The sequence below is a fragment of the Salminus brasiliensis genome, chromosome 25 (assembly GCF_030463535.1).
Source record: "Salminus brasiliensis chromosome 25, fSalBra1.hap2, whole genome shotgun sequence".
NCBI lineage: Eukaryota > Metazoa > Chordata > Actinopteri > Characiformes > Bryconidae > Salminus > Salminus brasiliensis.
The window spans coordinates 20,374,446-20,401,091 of record NC_132902.1 but is presented as its reverse complement, the minus strand read 5'-3'; the positions used below and the strand labels follow the sequence as shown (position 1 = coordinate 20,401,091).

At 38.6% G+C, this 26,646-nt stretch overlaps 1 long non-coding RNA gene across 2 annotated transcripts; it reads right to left on the bottom strand.

Moving 5' to 3' along the window:
* LOC140547826 (uncharacterized) lies at positions 1-24,757 on the bottom strand. 2 transcript variants are annotated; one of them, XR_011978510.1, is made up of 5 exons: positions 24,434-24,757; positions 24,139-24,272; positions 10,527-10,578; positions 6,512-6,554; positions 1-275 (listed from the first exon to the last, which is right to left on the bottom strand). It is a non-coding gene; the product is annotated as an uncharacterized lncRNA (long non-coding RNA). The 2 variants fall into 2 exon arrangements; XR_011978509.1 differs by lacking the exon at positions 1-275 and having other exon boundaries at positions 5,768-6,554.
* Positions 24,758-26,646: the final 1,889 nt, after the last annotated feature.

Genomic DNA, 26,646 nt, shown 5'->3' with positions numbered 1-26,646 from the left:
AAGTGTATGTGCTGCACAGCTGCAGAGGCCTGGAGTTGTAGCTTCAACCCTCACTCCAGACTCGGTTTGTGAGGACTTTGGTGTGTTCTGCTCATGTCTGCAAAGGTTTCCTCCCAAAAACACATGGTAGGGGATCTGGCCATGCTAAATTGCCCCTAGGTGTGAGTGTGTGAGGGAACTGGTGTGTGTGTGTGGTACCCACCTGCACGCGCTTCTCCGGGGGGTATACTTGCCTAGCACCCAATGATTCCAGGAGAGCTCCAGACCCACCACAACTTTGACCAGGAGGAAGCAGATAGTAAACGTAGTTTTTAGTGCACAAGAACTAGTTCAGACAGGTATTTTTTTGCATATTTACAGAAAGGGTACATTCGTGTGAGGACAAAAATTAGACATCATGAAAATTAAATAATATTTATAGTGCAGAGAATTGTAGACATCCACCATTAGGACATTTCTACTGGTCCTGTCTAACGGGTAGTGGCCTTAATATAAATATAAAAAAGTGGGTTCAGAAGATTTCCAAGGTTTTATAACAGCAACTGTATGTTAACTTACATAATAATTTTCAATATTTCAATAATTATACTTTCAATATTTTACATTTATACCATTTGGCTGATGCCCTTATCCAGGGCTACTTGTGTTATCCAGTGCACTACACCAATTTATTCTTAACCCCAACATTGGATGTACTTCCACTGTCCAGTGTCCAGTTCATAGCCTACGTAATATAATATTCTTAATTAAATCTAATGTTCTATCTCTTCCATGTGCATATTCCATTTTTTATTTACATATATGCATATACATATTATTTTATTTATTATTTAATATTTTTATATTTATATTTTATAATTGCTGTTTTATTTTACCCAACTTTCCCCATTTTGTCTGTTTGCCTTGATTGGCAGTGTGATTAGACAGTCATAAGAGCATGTCACTGCTAGCTATGCTGTTTATGATTGTGCATGGCAAATAAACTCTAATTTTAATTGATTTGATTAATCTGATTTGCTTTATAATGACTGAACATCCATTCATTTTTCCCACTTGTATAATTTTCTTTCTGATGTATGATGCTTGTCCTCCTGAGCTGATCTTACGTGGAGGGGCAGAGCAAGGCTCCTAAAGCATTCTGCAGTCCTTACACCGATTCAGCCCATAAAGCTGACGCACTGAGACAACCCAGCCAGTGGCGTCTGGGCTGGGTTAATGGAGAATGGGCCAAGGCTGGGGGTAATATTGTTGGATAAATGATTATTGATTAGATAAAGGTTGAGTTAATCATTAGCCTTCATTCGTTTTACCCACTGTCTCTGACCTTTCTGCGTCCTGCTCTCTTCACACTGCACTTTTCCATATGATGATTTGATCATCTCTCTCTTCTTTCTTTTTCTGCCTCTCTCTCTCTCTCTCTCTGTCTCACACACACACAGTGTGAGGTATTGTGAGTGATGAGGAATAGGGAAAAGAGAATGTTGGGGGGGGGGCAGATAGTGAGTTTGTACAGACTCACCATCTGAAGGGCCTTGTTTCATTCTGTTTGAATGGTCAAATCCCCTTCAGGTGAGATGTAGGATTTTTGGCAATGTGGGCATACTGGAGTTAGTAGATAAGAAGGAAGAATAGGAAGAAGAAAAAGAAGAAGAAATGGTTCTATACACGAATAAATGGTTCAGAACCATGACCAAGATGTTTTCCATCATATAGAAGAACCATTTAACCAGGAAAAGAACCATATATTCACATGGTCCTTTGGGTTGTCATGGTTCCACATAGAAACAATATCTTCAACAATACCTGTGGCACCAGTAGGACTGAATGAAACTCTTGAATTCAATGATTAAGAGCTGTGTCCCAATATTTATGTCCATGAAGTGTATGTTGTATCTGTAATTCTAATCCAGCGCATTTGGCCCCAGTCTGGAGAGTTCAAGAACGTATTGGGATCAACAGCATTATCACACAATTCCCATATCTGTGCATCTCAGTTTTTAATGCACTCATATAAATATACTGGTTTGTTTTTGTTTTGTTTTTCAATTTTTGACAAAATATGAGTCTGGCAGTTGTTATTTTTAATGATTTAAATTTGAGTTAATTTAATAAGGTATTTTCCTTCTTCTGTACATCTTTTAGAAATTTTGCATAAGAACATCAATTTCCTTTTTTTTTTTTTTACCCCGTTTTCCTCCCCAGTTGTAGATAGCAAATTACCCAACCCACTCGTTTGTACTTTCCCCTCAATGCCCACAACACTGGGAGGATGAGGACTGGCACACGTCTCCCCCGACACATACTGAACCAGCCACCACCTCTGTTCGAACTGATGCTGATGCAACATCACCAGGCAACCAATGCGCTCTGAGGAAAGCCTCAGGTACCCAGAGCTGATGCATCGACTAGAAGAGGCCCATTACAATCACAAACATCACACTCAAGTGACATGGAGGGGAGAGAGAGACACCTACCCAAGACCCAATTGTGCTCTTTTGGGCTCTGGCTGCTGATGCCAGCCATGACCTGGTATTCAAACAGTGATTCCTGGGTTCATAGTGACAGTGCTTTAGTAGCAGCATTTTAATTGAAGAGATGTTGTTGAAGAAAAATAAAAAAGTAAATTTATTTTTTTAGCGTATTATTTGCCAAATTCTCCTAAATTACACACCAATACAACATCTTAGTTTTATTGCCATCACATATACAGCTGTCATCTGTTCTGCATTTTAGAGTTTTTCAAATTTCATTTGATCGAAATGAGCGTGTGTGTGTACAGCCGAGAGAGAGAGAGGCCGAGAGAGAGGCAGAGAGAACAGAGGGAATAGAGAGGGAACGAGTTTTCTCGGCTTGTGTTATGACACATTAAAATCCAGTTTCTATAGCAGCTGTATTTATTGAATTACTCTGAATTTCCCTCTTAATCGACAGCTAACCAGCTCCAGAAGCCCTTTCCCATCTGGGTGCAATCAGTGGAGGAAATCCGCTGCTTCCCTTTTCTTCTATTTATTCACAAACTCAAGCTGGAATCGCAATGTTTATTTAAAGTAATACTGAGCAAAGAACTACTGCGCCGAGAAACTCCAACGTTTTTACACAGAATTACATCTCCCAAACAATCGTCTCTGACACTGACATGCTTCCAAGCGGCCTGGCTGTGATCAGATTGACTGCTGTGTGTGTGTGTGTGTGTGTGTGTATGTGCATATGTGCATGTGTGCGTGTGTTCTGATCAGTTAAACTGGCCTGTGCCTTGCTTTAATGTGGAGAATATGGAGGTCCAAAGTGGACATTTGTTCTTCGGCACAGCAGGAGAGCACGTCCTCACATCACTCTGGATTTATACACCATGTCCTGACATCAACCCCTTCAAGGGTGTGTGTGTGTGTGTGTGGGTGGGGGTCATTTTGTTTTTGTCCTTTGTAGGGAAACCAGAGACAACCAGGACTTTGTGAAGTCCTCACTTTGTGTTTTATACATATGGCACTTTGTAAATCTGAGACAGTAAAACGGTTTGCTGACTGAGGTGAAGGTTCCACCTTAAAAATAGGATTCTTTAAGGGTATGGAGAACCGTGACAACTTAAGGGCCCATTGTGAATGTTTAAATGGGTCCATGTTGGAAACCTTCTTGTTTACAGTTCTTTAAGGGTCCTAATAAAAATCGCCCCACTCCACAGTTCCACTGTTGGTATGAGTACACCCTTTCTTGCTGAGAGTGTAGGGTTAGGTTATTCCATATGGTCTCTTATATACTGTATATATATTACCATTCAAAAGTTTGGAATCACATTTTTTAACCATATAAAAGCAGTTTATTGAGGCTGTAAAATGATTCCACTAAGAAGCCTGTACTCCAAAACTAAAATTTCAAATCATTTACAAATACAAAAATAAATAAATATGAAATATTATTTTTTTATTTAAAAATACAAGATACATTTTGAGGAGTCTAGAGTGAACATGAGCTGTAGACAATGACTTAAAACATCAATTAAATAAAATTAATATTGAGGACAGGAGTACCTTCTATTTTTCCTTTAATGGTTCGATATATAACTTTGACAATGGTTCTTCACCTGGTTAAATATTAAATTTTTTTATTTATTTTTAAATAATAATAATAGTTTTATTTGTTATAAAACTATATATATATAATTTATTTATTTTATTTTTATTTTTTTCCTCTACTTTTTCACATTACCTGAATCCAGAAGTTGTTCTTTACATTGTGTCAGAATTTTATGATGAATGGACCAATAAACATACTCCAAAATCTTGACTTCCAAGCTACTGTTTTGGTGATACACAGTTTTGTTCTGGCAGTGAGGAAATACAGCGCTATGTAGAACAATTTTGTCAAGTCCTGACATTGAATAGAAACTCAAGTACTAAGTGTATTAATGTGTGTGTGTGTGTGTGTGTGTGTGTGTGTGTGTGTGTGTGTGTGTGTGTGTGATCATTTTTCCACTTCCACTGCCATGGTGCTGTGCATCTGTGTTGGCTTATGTGAGGCTGTGGGCTTATGGACGATAAATCTTCATCGCTCATTACTGATGGTAGAATGTGTGAATGTACATGTGCTCTCGATGTTGGTTCATTCAAATCAAACGAAACATGGCTTTTACCAATTCTGCTTTAACCCCTTAAAAGCCAGATTCATTATACATGTATCACTCATCTTTTATGACTTATTACCCACTGACTAATGTGAAACTAATATTTATGCTGTGCAGTGATAGGAGTGAGGGTTTGAAGTGTAGGCCCATTCAGAGTCTAGGACCTGTGAGTGGGCATAGTCTGGTGAAAACAGAAGCATGATGAAATTCAATGTCCATTATTTTTCATTTTAGTTGACTGAACTGTTTAAAAAAATGCCACATTTGTGCTTATAAGTAAAAGAGGAGATATTGTTTATGTTGTTCTTGTGTACACTTCCAGGAGTATGTGGGCGAAGTGTAGTGCCAAGTATTATGGTCTCCATACTGGCTTCTGTATTTAGTAGAATCTAAGCTTAGAGAGATCTTTTGGATCCAAGCCTTTACAAACTAGCTGAGGGTATTTTCTGAGTGAACAGTGAAGTAGATGCTCTGGAGAAGAGCATCTGCTACAGACCTTAAAGGTAAATGTAAATGTTGGAAAATAGATGGGTAGCAATGGAAATTATTCCATTTACATTTCAGCAAATAGGAAAAGAGGTAGAGTTAAGGTATGTTTACTGTAAATATTTTTTCTATTATTGTCCATATAATACCATGAATTACTGTAAAATATGGAAGTAGCTGTATCAATTATGAAATAATTTTTTGTGAAATGGTGTAATTACAGTTAAATAGTAAAGCAAAACAGCAGTAACGTTTTAGAAGTTGTAGAAGTTAAATGAGATAAAAACATTTAAATCAAACTTTTAGCTGATTTTCACTTTTTGACATAATTAGAAAGTCATTATTCTTTACATCGTGGCAATATTTCATGGTAAATGGATCAATAGAAATGCTCCAAAATTAATAAAACATTTTTTACATTGACTTCCATTGGCAGTTCAGAAGTAATTTTTTTCTTCTCCAGTAAATTTTCCATTTTAAAGATACAAGGATTTGTTGTTTGTGTGGCAGTGATACGTTTCTGAGTGGAACTTTCATAAGTCTGTCCCGCACAGCACAAAATCGAATCAAATTAGTTTATTAAATTACTTTTCTTTCAATTAAAATTGAATTTTCTCATTACTTCCTTTAAAAGACCACAACTCTCAAGAAGTGCTGGTTTCAGATGCTTTAATTAAAAGAAATTGGGAATACAGAAAACTGAGCAAACTCGGAGAAGCAGGAAAGACGATGGCGTTTCCAGGGAATGCTGCAGAGCAGCTCCGAAGCAGTGTGTTTGACAGACAGGCCAGAGCTTGCGGCCTCGTGAAAACATAAGCTGCTCAAACGGTTCTTTATGATGATGAAAACCATATGGATGTCAGTTACACAGCTTAAATAAGCATTTGTACAACTCGCGGGCCAAACTCCGCACACTCGGCTGACTAAGAAAATAATTAGGAGCTGTGAGTGGGGGCAAAGCACACCGACTAATACCACCCAACACACACAGGCACACACAGGCACACACACACACATACATAGACTTCTGTTTCAGTCGTCCTCATGCTCTGTGAGCTGTGTGTGTCTTAGAAGTCTATGCTAAACCAACGTTTACATGAACATCAGAAAGGCAGAGGACTATAAGGAGTCGTCTATAAGGAGTCACTGTGTAACTAAATATCCTCACTGTCACGCAAAAGCCTCATATCTCCAAAAGGACAACTTTACAGGAGTCAATGGAAGTCAATGTAAAAATAGTTCATTTCAAGTCATTTTGGAGCATTTCTATTGGTCCGTCTGTCGTGAAACTGCCAGATTCGCATTATGCCAAAAAGTGGAAAATGGCGAAAATGGAGGTACAAGATTTTTGCATGACAGCGAATTTCAGTAATTACTGTTCAGTTGAATAGCACCTTGATATCCTACCTTTTTGTCCTTTTTTGAGGACAGCTCTTCTGCAGACTCCGACCTGTTCATACAGAGTGTAAACAGAGAGACCTGGAATTCAGTGTGTGATTTACCACAGACTCAACCACAGTACAGCAGCACACAGGAGTGGTATAGCAAGCTAGAGCATAGAGATGGCATTAGGAACATTAAAGGTTATACAGTGGCTCTGACTGGATCTCAGGGCTATGCTGTGAGTGTGTGCTGCTTCGGTGGGTCTCTGCTCGTAGCTCTACACACTCTTCACAATCATACAGTCCAAATTATAAACACCAGCGTTTCACCAGCGGTTCAGCAGCTTCTGAGGATAGAAATGGATTTGATTCACACTCCCACGACCCCTGCTTTCCTCCTCACGCTCTCTCTCTCATCTTTTACTCGACCGCTTCTTTATCTTTTTTTTCCTTTTATGCAGCTTCTTCTCTCCTTCCTTCCTTCCATCTTTCATCTGATTCTTTGCTTTTCTGTTTTTATTTGGTTAATCTTCTTTCTCTCTTTCTTTGATGGTTTTCTTTGGCTGGATTGCTTCTTTCGTTCTTTCTTTCTTTAATTTCTTCTCTCTCTCTCTCTCTATCTCTCTCTCTTTCTCTTTCTCTCTTTTTGTTCGTTAACTGTTGCTTTCTGCCTCTTTCTTTCTTCCATTTGTTTTTTTATTGGTTTTTTCTTTTGCTTTTCTGCTTCTTTCTTTCTTACTTACTTTCTCATTGTTTTCCTTCCTTAAGTTCTTTCTTTTTTACTGTCTCCCTTCTTTATTTATGTTTTTCTTTCTTTTGTTTAACTGTTTTTAAAGTGTTTTGCTTATCTGCTTCTTTCTTTCTTCCCTTCTTTCCTTCTGTGTATTTCAGTTGGAGAGATGCACTTCACCATTTCCAGTTAGGATGACTGCTCTAAACTGCATGACTTCAGTTTAGAGCGTATGACTGAAGGTGCATGTACAGATTACTTATGATCATATGAAAAAATGAGAAATGTATTTTTTTTACAGATTTAATCAAAAGGATGTTTGATCAGCATTTAATAATATTAAAAAAAAATTGCTGGATTGCTTATTATTTTTTTTTGCTACTTTCATTTTTTAATGATCAGTTACTTTGTTTGTTTCTTTATTTTTCTTTTATTTTTTGATAATTTCTTTTTCTTTAACTGTTGCTTTTCTGCTTGTTTTCTTTATTCCTTCCTTCCTTCCCTCCTTTTTTTCTTTGCCTGATTTTATCTTTCATTATGTCTTCCTTACTTTCTCTTCCTTTCTTTCTTTTTTTTTGTTCTTTAACTGTTGCTGTTTCTTTTTTCTTCTGGTTCATTTTTTCTGTCTTGCTTCCTTCCTTCTGTTATTTCTTTCTTTCTTGTTGGTTTTATGATTTTCTGCATCTTTCTGTCTTTCTTCTATTCTTTCTCTTTTGATTGTTCTTTTGTTTTTCAGGTTCTTTCTTTCATTTCTTCTCTCTGTCTTTCTGTTTTAATGCTCTCTCTCTCTTTCTCTTCACCAAGCATTCCTTCAATCTCCTCTTCCTCTTGCCCTGACGCCTCTGTCCCGGGTGTAAATATTTCATTTGCTCGTCTGCACGTGTGTGTATTGTGAAGTGTGCATGGGGCAGGCTGCTACAGAAGTGGAGCAGGGCAGGACTTTTGGGTGGGGGGGGGTGCTGCGGAAGCGCAAAGCGGCGGACGGAGGGATGTAACTGTGATGGGATGTGAAAAGGTGTAGACGACAGGAGCTGATAACTAATGTGCTTCCTGTGTTCTGCCTCGCTGTACTGTCAGAGCCCACTCCGCCCCGTGCAACCCACTGACGGTGGATGTGTGTGTGTCACCATGATGATGCTGCTGATCATGATGTGGAGGAGAGCATGTGCAAGAAAAGAGAATGAAAGAGAGAGAGAGAGAGAGAGAGAGAGAGAGAGAGAGAGAGAGAGAAAGAGAGAGAGAGACAGTGTGATCAGCAGATGGGAGATGAGTGATATTTCCACATCGCAATAAAAGTAATGTGTTGAGTCAGACAGATATTTTACGCATGTCTGCTTTCATCTATATGAGCTGTTTATGACTTGTTTATTTACTTGTATCTACACATATGTGTCTGTCGATTCGCAAAGTTATCTGTGTATCTCTGTTGGAGAGACGTGCTTCACTATTTCTGTTTAAAAATGAGTGTTTGACTGTAGATGTATGAACAGATCACTTATGATTATATGATTTTTTAACACATTTAAACATTAAAATGGATGTTTGATCATCATTTAACAATATTGCCAATAATGGAGGTAATATAACTAAACACATTAACCTGAAGGACTTAAAAACCATTAGTAAAATATAATTAATAGAAACCTAATAGGAAAAAGATCAGACACCCCTGTGTTCATTACTACTGCCTACAATTACAATCAGGTGCAGAACATCAGCTGCAGACGATCAGAACATGGTTAGAGAGGATTCTGGAGGAGCCTGTCTTCTTTAAACCTCAGACATAAGTCTGGTTTGCCCTTGATTGATGAAGTGAGAGATGAAGATCACTGTGTCGAGCTCCACAGAGCTCTCTGAGGCCTTCGGAAAGAAGGTTGTAGGTGTATGTGAGTCAGGGACGGGGTTTGAAAAGATAGTACTAGCAGAAATCAGACATGGACAGGTCAGGCCGTCCAAGCAAGTTCAGCCCAAGAGCAGACCACAAGATGCATAAAGAAACTTCCAATAAACCTAAAATGTTATCATAGAACCTTAATGTGGCATAGAGTGCAAGCAGGAAACCCTTGTTTTAAAGACTTATCCATAAAAAACACAGCTCCAGAAGTCATACTGTATATATCAAACAATATCAAATGTCCAATAATGTTTAATAATGATTAATAATGTTTAAATAATAAGGTTTTTATATGTGGTGTCCCAGTTTTCACATGTCTGTGTATAGTAGGTGTTCATTGTAAAATGGCCAGAGAGTGTAAATACAAGGCAGGTCAGATGTTTACATGCACACACACACACACAGATTGTCTGGTCTTTAAGTACTGCCAATAGAATAGGACTCCCTGGAGCACATAAACATTAACCCTTTTGGCACCATGCTGCCTAATGCCAGGTGTAGGCAAGAGGGGAATAAAGGCCTCCGGCATTGAGCCGTGGAGCAGTGGAGGAACTGTGTTCTCTGGAATGAGGGTGTTCCATCCAATACTTTTGGGATGAGTTGGGGAGTTGTGAATGAGGTGAGGTGATCCCAGAATCCAGAGGCCAATATCCATGGCTAAGGTGGATCCCTAGGTTTCTGGTTTGATTTCTAGAACCAACATCCACAGCTGGGGTGGATCCCTAGGTTTCTGGTTTGATTACTAGAACCAATATCCATGGCAACGCTGGATCCCTAGGTTGCTGGTTGAATTCAGAGAACCAACATCCACGACCGAGGTGGATCCCTAGGTTACTGTTTTGATCCCGGAGGCCAATATCCACGACTGGGGTGGATCCCTAGGTTTCTGGTCTGATTCCTAAAACCAACATCCTCAGCTAAAGTGGGTCCATAGGTTGCTGGTTTTATTCCCAGAACCAATATCCATGGCAACCTTGGATCCCTATGTTGCTGGTTGAATTCAGAGAACCAACATCCACAACCGAGGTGGATCCCTAGGTTACTGTTTAATCCCAGAGGCCAACATCCATTTCTGAGGTGCATCCCTAGGTTGGCAGGTTGAGTCCCAGAAACAACATCCACAACAAAGGTGGATCTCTAGGTTACTGGTTGAATTCAGAGAACCAACATCCACAGCTGAGGTGGATCCCCAAGTCACTGGATTAATCCCCAGGACTTATATCCATGGCTAAGGTGCCATTAAGCAAGGCGATCTAACTTATGTGTGTGTCCTCATTGCCCTAATCACTAGTGTGTGTGTGTGTGTGTGTTTACTGCCACGGATGGGTTAAATGCGGAGGTTGAATTCGGTCGTACTGCTGTGTGATGGTGGTTTAAAAAAGTGCTTATTAGTGTGTGTGAGAGTGTGGCTCTGACCTTTATCCAAACCACAGTCATCCAAATGATCTTCCAGGAATTCTTTGACACCCTGAGAAAATAAAGACAGGGAAACCAATGTGTTAGGCTCTCTGCGGACGACTTCTTCTTCGTGGCAAAAATGCTAAACAAAAACTGCACGTTTGATTACAGGATAAAAAAATAGAAATAACAATAATAAAAACACCTTCGTTCTACACACAGCCCTGCCAGTCTACACAACTCCCAACGTCTACACACACTCTCTCCCTCTGTGCGTCTTGTGTTTTCTGAGTTAAGGCATTAAGTGGCCCCCCGTTGCTTAGCCAGTGATCAACACTAAAGGCAAATTGCTTCGCGGTGAGTGAGGAGGAATGTTGCAAGCCAGAAGAGAGTCGTGTTGGTCTGCGGAGGCTGCCGCTTGCTACTTTCTCACCTGTTTTAAAAATAGAGACAAAGAGGTCGCAAAGCTGAATTAATGATATGATTATAGTGTCCACTTAATACTGGTTGCCATGGCGCCGGCCGTGCAAAGATTATCATCCAGAGCCGGAGCGGTGATTGGCACTGCGTCGGCTGCCTTTATTTTTGCTCACTGGCTGAATAGCCAAGAATTATAATTACGCATTAGGCTATTAGAAATCATTCGAGGGTTGTTTAATTTTTTTTTTTGCTGCTAATTTTCTCTTATTTATTTATTATTTTTTTCAGTGAGTTGTCCTTCATCATTGTAGTATAAATGCCAAGATTCAAGGGGGAGTGGGAAGGGTGGAGAGTGGGGTGGGTGCGTTTGCATGCCTGTGTGTGGGCATGAGGTCATTCCAGTTCCCCATTATCCATTTAAGCCAGGGAAAAGGGAGAATCTGTGTATATGTGTGTGTGAGTGAGAGAGAGAGCAAGAGAGAGAGAGAGAGAGAGAGAGAGAGAGAGAGAGGTGACCAGGAGCCATCTTAAAAAGCTTTTTCAGCCATTTAACGTGCATCCCTGCCGGAGTGGTCCAATGGTACTGTGACGAATCAAAAAACATTCCAAGCAAAGGCACGGACGTGGAACGGCATTGGGGAAGACACTGGTTGTCTTTTAGAGCGTGAATGACATGGCGAACCCACAAAGCTAAAGGCAATAAAAACGCAGTAATAGTATCTCCAATCCAGGGCCTGTCGGATTCTTCTGATCTTTTCCGATTTGAAAAGAAAATGACCTCACCCGAATGTAAAAACGCAACCGGACGCTGGCGGAGAGTGCTTCACCTCTCCGTAGGAACGGCCTGACCTCAGCACGAGAGCAAGCCAGGAATTCTTTTAATGTACAACATTCATTTGTTCGGATCAAAGCACAGAGCAGACGCTCTGCGTGACAGCTGGCTGGAGAACACAGGGCTATGAGGCTATGCTAGGACTAGCGAGTTTAGTCATTATACACTAAACGTGCATTTAACTGCCACAGTACAGCATATCCAATAAAAACGAGAAACAAAAGCAATTAAAGATGATCAATTATGGATTATAGATTAGGATTAGCCTGGAGCTTGTTTACATTGTGCTGATAAGGATCATAGTCATTGCAGCCACACTGCAGGCATTATACAGTAAATGTGCAACTGTATCATTGCCAGCAAAAACAGCATTTAGTACAGTATACAGTACAGTGTGATACTGTCCAGTACTAGTGTGTTTAGCCACAGCAAACATGTAGTTACACCACTGGTGGCTATTTAAAAAAAACACTGTATATATCCAATTGTATATATAAAAAAATTTTAGATTCATTATAGGTTATTGATTATAGATTAGCCTGGCGTTTGCATACACTGTACTGACTAAGGTCATATGTATTGTAGTCACTAGTGTCTATTAGTGTATACAGTGTATACACTGGTGGCTTTGAAAGTATACAGTATATACTAAATATATTAAATATATACTATAAAAATAAATATACTAGCATGTATTGATTAATAATAGATTGTAGATTATATATTAGCCTGGCACCGAATTACACACCAGTGTGCACTAGTGCGTGTAGTCATGATACAGTCAACATTACAGTTATACCACAGGTGGCTACAAAAAACATAAAGTACTTTCAATAACAATTAGATAACAAGAATTGATAGATTAATGATAGATTATAGATTAGCCTGACTCTTGCTTACACTGTACTGACTAAGAGTGTATTGTAGACACAGGTGTGTACTAGTGTAGTCAATATACAGTAAATGTGCAATTATATCACTGGTGGCTACAAAAACATACAGTATATCCAATAACAAAAATGATTAAAAAAGCATTTAAAGATTATAGATTATAGATTAGCCTGGTTTCGTCCTACAGTGACTAGGCTCACACAGGTTTTTAGATGAACTATAGACAGTAGATTAACTTATCTTTAGTTGTCAGTGTTGTGACTCCAAGAGTTAGTGGAGTCATTCAACAATAATTCTATAGATAAATGATCTGCGAGGATTCAACAAGTATATATCCAATAGATCCAGTGGTGCGGGTGTGTATACTACATATTTGACAAACATATTGTATGGATGTAAAAAAATATGTAAATTTAATATATAAATAAAATATGATTTGTGAGTTTTATTGTGAAAAACTAATACTGTACTAATCTGACACTTCTTTTCACTTTCCCTTATTGTTTGTTTACCCTTTTGTATTTTCTTAACAAGTATATATTTAATAATTGGATGCTTTTTAATTCATTATTTTTTGTTTATTTAATGTATTTTTAAATGTAATTTAATTGAATTAATATTTATTTTTATTTTACATGTAAGATAAGTATATCTTATTTCATAAAAGTAAATATTTCTATGGATTAGCTGGGCTCTTTCCTTTGTTGTACAAATGTTCTTGGCACAGCTGTTAACCAGATTCAGTAAACCCACATTTTAAGATGTTTTTATGTATATTATTTTGCTCTCTCTCTCTCTCTCTCTCTCTCTCTCTCTCTCTCTCTCTCTCTTTGGGGTGTAGCTTTTATAACATGCATCATATTCAACACCTACACACCAACTAAGTCTAACTACTCACCTTTTTCCTCCCTCCCTCTTATTCTCAGCATGGAGTCCTTGTTTTGTCCTGCAGCTGGTTCCCAGACCACCCCCCCCCCCCCACCCAAGCCCATGTTTGTGCATGTGACCCCTGCCCCCTGGACTTCCGCTTTAGAAGAGGAGGTCCTGCTAACTGCTCTGCCCTGCACCTGCCGGCGCCCTCACAAGGAGTGGATTTAGCTCGGAGAGTTTAGGCTAGCTCAAAGCCTCGCTGGTCTTCCGCACCAGGACTAAAGTTAGAGCTCTGTCTAAATCCTCTCAAAGCCAGAGCGGAGAGGAGGAGGAAAGAGGACACTGTGAGGCCAGCTTAGCAGCTCATCCACTCCAAAGCACATCCTAATTCAAAGGGAAACCCCCCTTCAGATACCACCAGTGACACACAGACACACACACACACACACACACACACACAGTCACACTGATACTTCTACTACAGAGACACAAAAGCCCTCCACGGAGACCAGCAGTGTTGTGTCATTCATTACTGGTACACTATACGGACAAAAGTATTGGGACACCTGCTCATTTATTGTTTCTTTCAAAATTAATGGTATTAAAAAAAGAGGTAATCCTGTTTTTGTTGGAGTAACTGTCTATACTGTCCAGGGAAGGCTTTCTACTAGATTTTGGAGCATTGCTGTGAGGATTTGGTTGTATATTAGGTTCATAGGTATATTAGGTATATAGTTCTGTGCAAGTGTTTTTTTTAACAGTGAAATACTTTTGTGATAAATGTCATTATACATGAAGGTTTTCTTGGGTTCTCTCATGGGTCACTACAGTTTGGATGTCGTGCGAAACCTAGTATCTCTATTTTGCTGTTTTTGACTTTTGACATATACAGATTGTGGCAGTTGTTCTTCATTGTGTCAAAACATTATGATTAATGGACCAATAGAAATGCTCCCAAATTACTTGGAATAAAATCTTTTCCCACTGACTTTCTCTGAAAGTTAAGAAGGTTTCAGATGTGACAGCAACAAAATAATCATTGCTCTTATTAAAGAACCTTGAACCCCTTGAAAACAAAAAATAAAGTTTTTTTTTGTGACTCGATTAAGAACTGAAATATCACACAATTACTCAACATAAAATAGAATAACATAAAAAAATATGTAATTAAAGCAACACTATGCAGCATTTTTAGCTAAGATGCTCCACTGACCTTTAATAGGGAGATTAGGACTGCTATCATTGCTACTCCACACCTAGCATGCCAGAAACTGCACTATGTAAGAACGGTGTAACGCTGTAACCTGAGTCATATTAGCATAAAATCCAGTAATATTACTCTACCGCCGTCAGTCCTCATGCTTCTCTACCTTTCAATGACAATTCTGAATCTGTCAGCATGTAAAAGGTACATGTAAAGCTTGCCCTTTAGTAGAAGTTCAAAGCGCAAATTATGCTTCCTGACTGTAGGGGGAGCTTGGGAGTAAGAAATGTGAAATGTTTCATTATGCTGCTTTAATGCTTAGTTCAGAGTTCTTAGTAGTTTAATTATACAGGTTTTTTTTGTATGCAATACTAAAGCCAGTGATGTTAATACATACAGCAAATAGTTACAGCAGAAAATAACAAAAGGGAAATTATACAATGCAGTCGTCTAGACAAGTTTAAATCAGTATTTGTGCTTTAACACTTGATCACCATTAAATAAAAAACAACTGTACAAAACTGTAGTGCAATGTTATTATTCATACTGTACAATCCATTGTATCCATTAAATGTATATCTGATATATATATATATATATATATATATATATAATATCAGAGGCCTTGAGGATAATGCATATTATTTTGAGACTGGTGGGAACAAGGATAAGGTATGGGAGAAGACTTCAAGCCCCACATTGATAGATAATCTCAGTCATTGGTTTAAACCACATGTTGGATATAAATTGTCTGCAATTTCCTTAAGGATCACTAAAGTACTAATATCTATTTTACGTTGTATTGTTTAAAAGTCTAAAACCTGCAGCTATGAGTAAGAAGCAGTTCAACAAATGATAAAAAGAGGCATTTCAAGGATGAGAACAAAAAACTCAGCATTTAAAATCTACTGCTAATTATTATTATTATTACACGTAAAGTAATTAGCACTGACCATAACCCGAACATGCCGCACCTCTGAAACTGCATGCTGTATTTCCTCACATTCACATGCATAAGGCAGACCGTGTAGCCTTGACTGAGGCGTGAGGTAGGCCATACAGCAGCGCTGATGAAGGCTGGCAGGAAGCATACAGCAGCCACTGCTCCAGTGTCACTTCTGCTAGCATCTAGGTTTAGCTGCAGGGATGCTAATCACTGGCCTGTAAAGGAGAGCACAAGGCCGCAGGGAGCATGCTTACCCACACAATACACACCCAGCGTGTTCGCTCTGGCTAGCCACGGATCAACATGATACCATGTGATGGCGTATGTGTATGTGCGTGTGTGTGTGTGCATGCACGTGTGTGTGTGTGTGTGTGTGTGTTTTTGAGTTCCCAATTTATCAGTCATTAGATTCAAGTCTGTCATTTTAGTTCGCCTATGATGCTCATTTGTAGTGCTCCAGTGGTCTTTCCCCGCTAAACATCTCAGGCATGAGACAGGCAGGACAGGGGTTATGTGTGTGTGTGTGTGTGTGTGTGTGAACTAGGAGTGTAAAAATGAATCAATGCATCTGATTAAGGACGCCAGTTCAACTGTATCATTTTTAGAAAGTTAGAATTGATTATAATCCATTAATTGTTCAATGAGAAATGCTCTCATTTTTTAGACAAATTACATTTAGGAATTTTATCCTAAATAAAGTATATATATATATATATACAGTAAAATTTCCATTTTAATTTAACTTTACATCATTTTTGACATAATTTGACAATATCTAACCCTTTCACCGTGACCAAAAGAAATGCTCCAACACCCCCCAGCTGTAGATTAGCAACCACCTTAACACAAACTACATAGGACCACCATTTTTAAACCGATCAGCCATAACATTAGTATCACCTGCCTAATACTGTGTATATATATTTATATAATATAATATAATATAATATAATATAATATAATATAATTGTAAAATACAATATCGTAAGCCCCCCTTGACATGGACCCCACAAGACCTCTAAAGGAGAGCTGTGGTATCTGGCACCAAGACGTCAGAAGCAGATCCTTCGAGTCCTGTATATTTTCAGGTGGGACCTTAATGGGTAGCATCAATGAGACTGAGACTCTCATGACCCTGTTACCAGTTCGCCGGTTGTTTTTTCTTGGAACACTTTTGGTAGGTACTGACCACTGCATACTGGAAACACCCCACAAGGCCTGCCTGATGTTTTGGAGTTGTTCTGACCCAATCATCCAGGCATCACAGCATGGCCCTCGTCAAAGTGGCTCAGATAACTGACTAATACGTAGATCCTACCTCTTGACAGGTGCCATTGTATCCAGATAATCAATGCAGTTCCCTTCATCTGTTGCGGTTTTAATGTTATGGCTGATAAAACTAATAATAATACCAAATCGAATCATGATTCCAGAGTTGATTTCAGATTTCAGTGTTGAATCGTTTCCTAAACAGTGGGAATGGAATCGGATCGCTGTGAGCTCAGGGATTTACACCCTTTGTATGACCACAGGTCCACACTCATTCATTCTCATATAAAGGTGGACAGCTATAGGGCTGTTTCAATGCCTCTCCCTCTCTCTCTTTCCTTCCTTCCCTTTCTGTACCTCTGTCTTTCCATTTCACAGTCTGTGACCAATGTCTCTCTTTAGTCTCTCACTCTCTGTCTCTGTCTCTCATTACGGCCGACTCTGGGAGTGTGTGTTTAGCGTGCTCAGGAGTGGAGGGGGAATGGAGGAGGCCAGGGATGTCAGCGCAAGATAAACACCAGCACAGCGAAGTGGCTCAGAGACTGAGAGAGCGAGTGTGAGAGAGAGAGAGAGAGAGAGAGAGAGAGGGGCTGATTCTCTGGGCTGGCTCTGTTCCTCTGTTGAGTGTAGTACTAGAGCTGTGTGGGCAGTTCAGTTGTTCAGTACGCCCTCTGTTACACGCTTTGATTTTCTCAACCCTGCTTTTCCCTTTCGCCACACACTCTTCTCCTCTCCAACACTCGCTCCCTCCTTCCCTCCCTCCCTCACAATCCCTTCCGTCCTTTTCTTTTACAATCCCCTTCACTGTCTCTTTATCTCACTCCCCTACATTACACACTGCACTGTTCAGCTCCTTTCTATTTCCCTCATTTATTATTGTAGCTCCGGAGCTGCGACACTGCACCCAGTATTTTAACATTGCTCTCTATTATTTTAGTGTATTTTTGTAGTTTTTACTATTTAGCATGTAGCATTGTGGCTACAAGTAGTTACATATCGCTACTATATATTGTAATTATTAGTAGTTACAATGCTAAAAGTAGTAGTATTTTATTTAATACAGATTTCTAACAGATTTTATATTTATATATATTTTATTATTATTTATTTTACAGTTAAAATGCAGTTTTTGTATCGAAACATTTAAAATGAGTTTTTACTATTTTAATAAGTTAAACTATTTTTGTCAAAAGTCTTCCTAGCATTGCATTTACAAATTAATACTATATTGTAAAAATGCACTCAAAGTTGTTAAACCTCACTTTCTCTAAGTAAAATAACACATTTAGTTCAACTCAGGTTTACATTTTAACTTTAAAAGCTTAAAAGCAAAAGTTATTTCTAAATAATATTTTCAAAAACAATGTAACAATATCTTTTACATGTATTATTTCCAGTAAACCTGCTTAAAATGTGGTTGTAAAGTATACTATTCAGAATATCAGTGCATCATTGTAGTATTTTAACATTATTAAAGCATGGAAAGTTTATATTAAGATGTATTTTATAATGTTCATATTTTCAAGTACAATACTGTAACTATTTTTATGATTTATTAGATCATTTTTGAAATTGTAACTACAAGTACTACATTGTGGCTATTTATTGTTATTTATGTCATGGCTTTAGTTTTGTAATTACTATGAATGCTACACTGTAACTATGTATCATTGTTTATTCTGTCATTTTAGTGTTCTAACATCTACAAGCAATATATTGTAACTATTTATTATCATTTATTACATTGTTGTAGTATTTAATTTACTACAAGTACATTGCAACTATTTGTTATTATTTATTTCATTATGTCAGGGTTGTTATTACTACAAGTATTTAGTTGTAGCTATTTTTATTGATTTCATTATTGTTATCACTACAAATACCACATTGTAGCCATTTATTATGATGTATTTTATTATCTTAATATTGTTATTACTACAAGCACCAGAGCCTAACTACTTCAATTAAATAACTATTCATAATTTTTCAGTGTTTCACAGCTTTTTCACCTTTTTCATTCTCAGCATCTCAGTGAAGTAATCGCTCTAATATTTTACAGCCCTACTCTGTCCTTCTATCTTTCACTCTCTTGCCTTCCCTACCTCTCTCTCTCTCTCTCACTCTCTCTCTCTCTCTCTGAGAGGTTGAGACATCTGCTTGTGAGAGAGGAGGTCTGATGGCTAGAGGGTGGTGGTGGTGGTGGTGTGTGTGTGTGTACTCATGATGAGGAAGGAGGGCTGACAGAGAGAGGCCATATCAGTGCCGCATCACACCTAATTAATAAAGCCGGTCCGCGCTAATTAAAAAAGTGTGATTAATGCCACTGCCAGGATGCAACGGCACACTGTGGTGCCATTTTGAGTCACAGATCTACTGCCATGCAGAGTAAACACACACACACACACACTCACACACACACACACACACAGCTCTGACATGAATAGGAGCTAGAAGCAAGATCTTTTGAACAGCAAAATAAATAAATAATAAAGGAAGAAATACTGGACGGCTGAAAAACACTCAAATAAAAAGAAGTAAAAAAAGAAAACGTCGTATTAAAAACAGTGTAGTTCCACATCATCACTCCGCAGCGTGACAGCAACCAGTGGCTGTAAGTGTGACTTTCACATCACAACATTCTTTACAGCAGAGAAACACATGAGAAACACCAACATCAGCGTGTTTAAACTGACCGAGGCAGCCAGACAGAGTCAAAACTCCACACCCTCAAAAAACACACATTTATATGACACTTAATTCACAGATATTCTATTCTATTCTATTCTATTCTATTCTATTCCATTCTCAGTCATACTGTATTATATTTCTAGGCCATTTCATTCTATTTTATTACATCTCCATTACATCCAGTTCTATTCTATTCTATTCTATTCTCAGTAATACTGTATTACATTTCTGGGCCATTTCATTCTATTTTATTACATCTCCATTACATCCAGTTCTATTCTATTCTATTCTATTCTATTCTCAGTAATACTGTATTACATTTCTGGGCCATTTCATTCTATTTTATTACATCTCCATTACATCCAGTTCTATTCTATTCTATTCTATTCTATTCTATTCTATTCTATTCTCAGTAATACTGTATTACATTTCTGGGCCATTTCATTCTATTTTATTACATCTCCATTACATCCAGTTCTATTCTATTCTATTCTATTCTATTCTATTCTATTCCATTCTCAGTCATACTGTATTATATTTCTAGGCCATTTCATTCTATTTTATTACATCTCCATTACATCCAGTTCTATTCTATTCTATTCTATTCTATTCTCAGTAATACTGTATTACATTTCTGGGCCATTTCATTCTATTTTATTACATCTCCATTACATCCAGTTCTATTCTATTCTATTCTATTCTATTCTATTCTATTCTATTCTATTCTCAGTAATACTGTATTACATTTCTGGGCCATTTCATTCTATTTTATTACATCTCCATTACATCCAATTCTATTCTATTCTATTCTATTCTATTCTCAGTCATACTGTATTGAATTTCAGAGCCATTTCATTCTATTTTATTACATCTCCATTACATCCAATTCTATTCTATTCTATTCCATTCTCAGTCATACTGTATTACATTTTTGGGCCATTTCATTCTATTTTATTACATCTCCATTACATCCAATTCTATTCTATTCTATTCCATTCTCAGTCATACTGTATTACATTTCTGGGCCATTTCATTCTATTTTATTACATCTCCATTACATCCAATTCCATTCTATTCTATTCTATTCCATTCTCAGTCATACTGTATTGAACTTCAGAGCCATTTCATTGTATTTTATTATATCTCCATTACATCCAATTCTATTCTATTCTATTCTATTCTATTCTATTCTCAGTCATACTGTATTAAATTTCAGGGCCATTTCATTCTATTTTATTACATCTCCATTACATCCAATTCTATTCTATTCTATTCTATTCTATTCTATTCCATTCTCAGTCATACTGTATTACATTTCTGGGCCATTTCATTCTATTTTATTACATCTCCATTACATCCAATTCTATTCTATTCTATTCTATTCTATTCTATTCTCAGTAATACTGTATTACATTTCTGGGCCATTTCATTCTATTTTATTACATCTCCATTACATCCAATTCTATTCTATTCTATTCTATTCTCAGTCATACTGTATTGAATTTCAGAGCCATTTCATTGTATTTTATTACATCTCCATTACATCCAATTCTATTCTATTCTATTCTATTCTATTCTATTCTATTCCATTCTCAGTCATACTGTATTAAATTTCAGGGCCATTTTATTCTATTTTATTACATATCCATTACATCCAATTCTATTCTATTCTATTCTATTCTATTCTATTCTATTCTATTCCATCATTAGTCATACTGTATTGAATTTCTAGGGCCATTGCATTCTATTCTATGAAATCTTTATTAAATCTCATTCTATCCATTTAGTGCTCTACTCTATTCTATTCTATCCATCTCATTAAATTATATTCTATTCTAAATGTCTACGAAATATCACCCTTTTGAATTCTATTTCTTACCCATCATATTTCATTCTAGTCCATGAAATATTTATGTTACATGTCATTCTATTATTCTCAATCGTTTCATTCTCTATTTTGTGATACTCACATGTGTAGGTCTTTTCATTTAGTTCTTTTACATTTCTATAACATCTCATTAAATTCTATTCTGTTCTATCCTATTACATTCCTAATGTGTTTCTAACACTAACACTTCAAGCATTTCTCATTCCAATCTATTCTATTATATTAAATGTTTATTCTATTCTGCTCTACTGTATTCTGTTCTCTTTCTCTGTTTAATTCTATTACATTTCTAGGATGTGCAATTCCAATCTATTCTATTTTATTAAATCCCTGTTCTGAATGGTTGTATTCTATTCTACTCTATTCTACTCTAAATTATATTTCTATTACATATAATTTTGAAGTTAAAGTTTCACAGTGAATTCCATTGTGTTCTATTAAATGTCTGTTACATATCATTCTATTCTAGTCTGTCATGTTATTTTCTATTACATTGCTATTATACTTCTATTACAGTTCTAGTCTACATCAAGCATACCTTTACATTCTCTAAAATGTCTATTATGTATTATTCTATTCTGTTTTGTCTTGTCTTCTGTTCTCTATTCTGTGAAATTCCCATCCCTGTCTATTCTATTGCATTTCTATTACATATCATTCTATAATATTTTTGCTATTATGATCTAGTGTACCAGACTATAACCATATCTGGGTCTAGACTTCACACCTTCATGCTCATAGCTGCATACCATTCATGCTAGTTTTACAGTAGTTTCCAAATATTGTACAGTAGTTAATGGATACCAAGTCTTAGAAATAATGTCTGGATAATAAACCTGCATAATGTCTCACTCCCATAACCAATTATCTTCATAGTAGCTACCTAACAGCATACTGTTGCCCACAGGTTACGGTGTAGAGGGAAAAATATCCTAGCAGCCTTGAATTCAGCTCGGCCTCCTATCCTTTACACATTTTTAGCATCACATACGCAGGGAAAAAAGCCCGCCGTTTAATGGTCAGCACTATTTTCCCAGGGTAGGTCTGCATCTCATAGACCAGCCTGCATTATTAAAAGGGCTAAAATAGGGCCGGGGCCATTAGTTAGTCTGTTAAGAGCCATGCGGCGGGCAGGGCGTGTTTGCCTGCTTCTCATTGGGGTAAACATTTGTTCCAGTTGTAGATGTTGTGCAGCAGGAACATGAATCAGGGACGAGGAGCGGAAAGCGCTCTGACAGCTGCAGCTCATTACCGCCACTATTACTGATATAGGGGGCTGCTGGGGGAAATTCCTCCTTCCAGGGAAAGCGTTCCTGTTTACCATACAGCACTGCGGATCAGGACCCGCACACCGAGATGCAAGACAATCGCATACACACACACACACACATACATACACATACACACACAAAGCACATACACACACATATAAATACACACACACTCACACATCAGCTTTTCAACATGCTCCCTCACACAAGCATCTGTGTCTGAATGCTTAAACACACCCACACATACTTGTTTTCTTGCTTTTGGCCTGATAGCCCCCCTCTCCCCACCATCACCACACATACACACACATACACAGACACTCATATTCACTGTTTGGAGGAACTGCAATTGTGCAGATACAGTAAATAGTACTGTATTTCTACCTCTTTACCCCATCCCCCCCCCCTTTCTGCCTGTGTCTCTCGCTCAAATGAACACACACACACACACACACACACAGACACACACATACACATGCTCCTTCAATCAGGCATATCTCAGCATTGTTGCTTTACGTCATTTCTCCCAATCAGGCAGACTTACTCCGGCCCATTACAGCAGAAGTCGTTCCTTCCGTTTTTTTCCTGTTATTTTTTTTATTTTTTTGTCCTTAGCCACATTTTTACCCTCCCAGCCAGAAGAGCTATTCTTTCATAATCAATCTTATTCACCCTGTACCTGTTCCCTTCCTGTAAGACCGCTAGTCATTCCCAAAATATCTTCCTCCCTTTGCCCTTTGCCATTCCAGGAGCCATTCTTGGCCATTCCTGCATGTTTGAGAAATGATCGTATGAAACAAAACAAATAAGAAACATTCAGTTCAACCCTATTTGGTTTCATGATCAATAGTCAAAATATCCAGAGCTGCTCTCCTCCACTCTCAGGAAACCATCGCTCCAAAAATAACACGGCCTGTTTAGCCTTACGACCGGTGGCCCGTCATCTGTTCTCCCAGTGTAAGAGAATAACAGTACTGTAAACATTCAAACATGGACGTATCCAACCTGGTAACGCGACTCTCGGCCCCAGACTCTGTTACACACTCCCTTCGCTCCGGCCTGACCCAATCAGCTGGTTCGGGGCCCGTCTGCACTGCGAACGGTCAAACGTTCCAGGCTGCGGGCCCCAGCTGATGTGACGGGTTAATGTATTAATTTCTCGGCCGCCCTCCTCAAAAACATAAATCAAACGCAGCCGAAACAGCGCCTTGTGTTTTGACTGGTCCCCACCCTTCTTGACCTCTGCCAATTTTTATCTCATTTCGCTTTAACTTTGTAGATCAGACTTTAATTTTGAAGCGGGCCGGCGGGACAGTGATGAATAGGGTACATCACACAGAGCTTAAATTACCCTCTCCCTGGTGGTGGGGGATCAGGAGGTGCTGGATGCAGGAGAGGAGGCAGTGGTGGAGGGCGAGGAGGGGGGTGCTTTTGTGCGTGTGGTGGTGGTGGTGGTGGGGGGGGTGGTCCTCAATGCTCCATGACCTAGTAACAGAGAGAGAGAGAAAGAGGGCTGGTCAGCACTTGCCCTTTCAGCCCGGTTGAAAGCTAGCACACACAGCGAGAGAGGGAGAGAGGGAGAGAGAGACAGAGGGAGAGAGAGGAAGGGAAAAAATATGTAGAGAGAAAGAGAGAGAGACACTCACCTAAAGCCTGTGTCTTGCTAGAATGAAGGACATGCTTCTTTGGGAAGAGTCTCCATGGGAAAGTTTCCTCTCAGAGAGGTAGCTGAGTAGACCTCCTTCCACATCGGCCCACCCTTCAGTACCGAGCAACATGAGTGCTGGAACTCAAGTCGGAGAGGAGTGTTAGGAGTGTGTTCAATTACACATGGATGTCGAAGCTCAGTTATAAAACACGCATTATAGGTATATAAGATCATAGTAATGTATGATATAGAAGCCATTAGTTAGTGTTATAATGTACAAAGAAAAATAGTGCAATAATAATATTCATAATAATAATAATAATAATAATAATAACACTAATAATAATATTAATCATCATCATTATAAGAATTAACCTGTTGAACCTTAAGTGTATTATTCTGTTATTAATCACAATACATAAAAACTACTTTGAATTATTTGGTTTCTATGTGGCGTCCAACAGGGTTCTATTTTAGGGTCAATGAAATTGTTGTTAATTATGGGAGTAATGCAGCTGTGGGAAAAGAAATGAATTGTGGGCCTATATGTAGAGGGTTTATGGAGTTGACCCTTACACTAGGCCACTGCAATAACACCTAGAGTATTCGTGTAACAGGTCTGGTTGAACACAAATGAAACACTCCAGTGAACTCCGCACTGGGGAAGAGATTTTACCGTGCAGAAACACAACCGCGAGGAATACCAGGAATAAATCTACAGTGGGAGCATTTGCTGCAATAAGATGAGTCAACGTTTCCCCTCCTCTCCACTCCAACAGCCTCCTCTCCTGCTCGGCCTCCTTACACACACTACTAGGAACAAGTGTGCCGTGAAGATTCTCTTTACCGTGAAATCTGTAGCGCCCCCCCCCCTCTCTCTCACACACACACACACATATACACTCACACCCTGCGCTCTTTCACTCACTCTTCATTTTCCAGACCTACCCATCACTACTATGCGCGCCAGTAACACGCTGCAAGCTTTCGCGCGTCCGGGTCCCGGGTCCCACGTCCCACAGCTGCGCGTAAAAGCGCACGGTACAGCGCCAACGGCGTACGTGGTGGGGTGGTCAGGGGTGGTGGGCGGAAAGTGCTCACAGTAAAGACACTAATTGTATATTACTACCCTGTAGGCGCACAATAGCCCACCCCAAACAGGGGGCTTTACGCAAACGTCCCTTGCTTGTGCGCATGGATAGAACACACACACACACACACACGCTCACTCCTCTCCTTCCTTTCATGCCCCATTGAGTAACTACAGGGGGCATCGACCCCATCTACCTGTAAAGGTATGAGAGGGCTAAACATCTGCACAATGCCTCGCTCGCGCACGCTCGCCTGCTGTCTGCGAAGCCCGTGCGCCTTTGCCGTGCGAGAAGTGGATAAATTACGCACGTAAACTGATTGATTTTGGGTGAAATTCCGAACGACATCAACATGTAAAGCAAACCCTAATCTGAGTAGTGCGCCCTCCACGAAGGCCTCCTTAGCTTCATGATTTTGCTATTGGCCCGTGCGCTAGGACGCACGGCTCGGGGTATAACAGTAGCTGTATTGCTGGCTATTACCGGGGGAAAGTATTCAGAATTCCAGATTCATGAAGATAAAACAGAGAATAAAATATCATGTAAATGTCACAAGCTCCTAGTGGGGTAGTTGTGAGTCTGGGCCTACCCTGCATTTTAGAAATAGCGTGCGTTGAAATACGTTAGGTTTTACTGCTGTCCTCCTTCCTGACTGGTCGTGTATGGTGTCTGGTAGAGGAATCACCACCTTTTTAATGTAATGGTAAGTGGTTAAAGGGGGAGCCGGACTGATGTGATTTAACAAAGTCAGTGTGAACACAGGATACAGGCCTTTATTCAGCCCTGTCTTTTATTTGACTAAAATAAATGCATATAATTATCTTAATAAACTTAAATCAGGTGTTAATCTCTCTCTCTCTCTCTGTCTCTCTCTCGCTCTCTCTCTGTTACTTTCTCTCTCTCTCACATACAATTGGAGGTGAATTAAGCAACATATAATACTGTTATATATATTAAAAAACCTGAATAACACGTGTATAACTTGTTGTATATGTTTATCTTTTAAATTGTGTATTCATTTATTTTCTAAATGTGTTCAAATGAATGTGCTGAACTTTTTATTGTTTATTTATTTATTTATCTATTTATTTATTTTGGATTCAGGATGAAACAGCCGGGC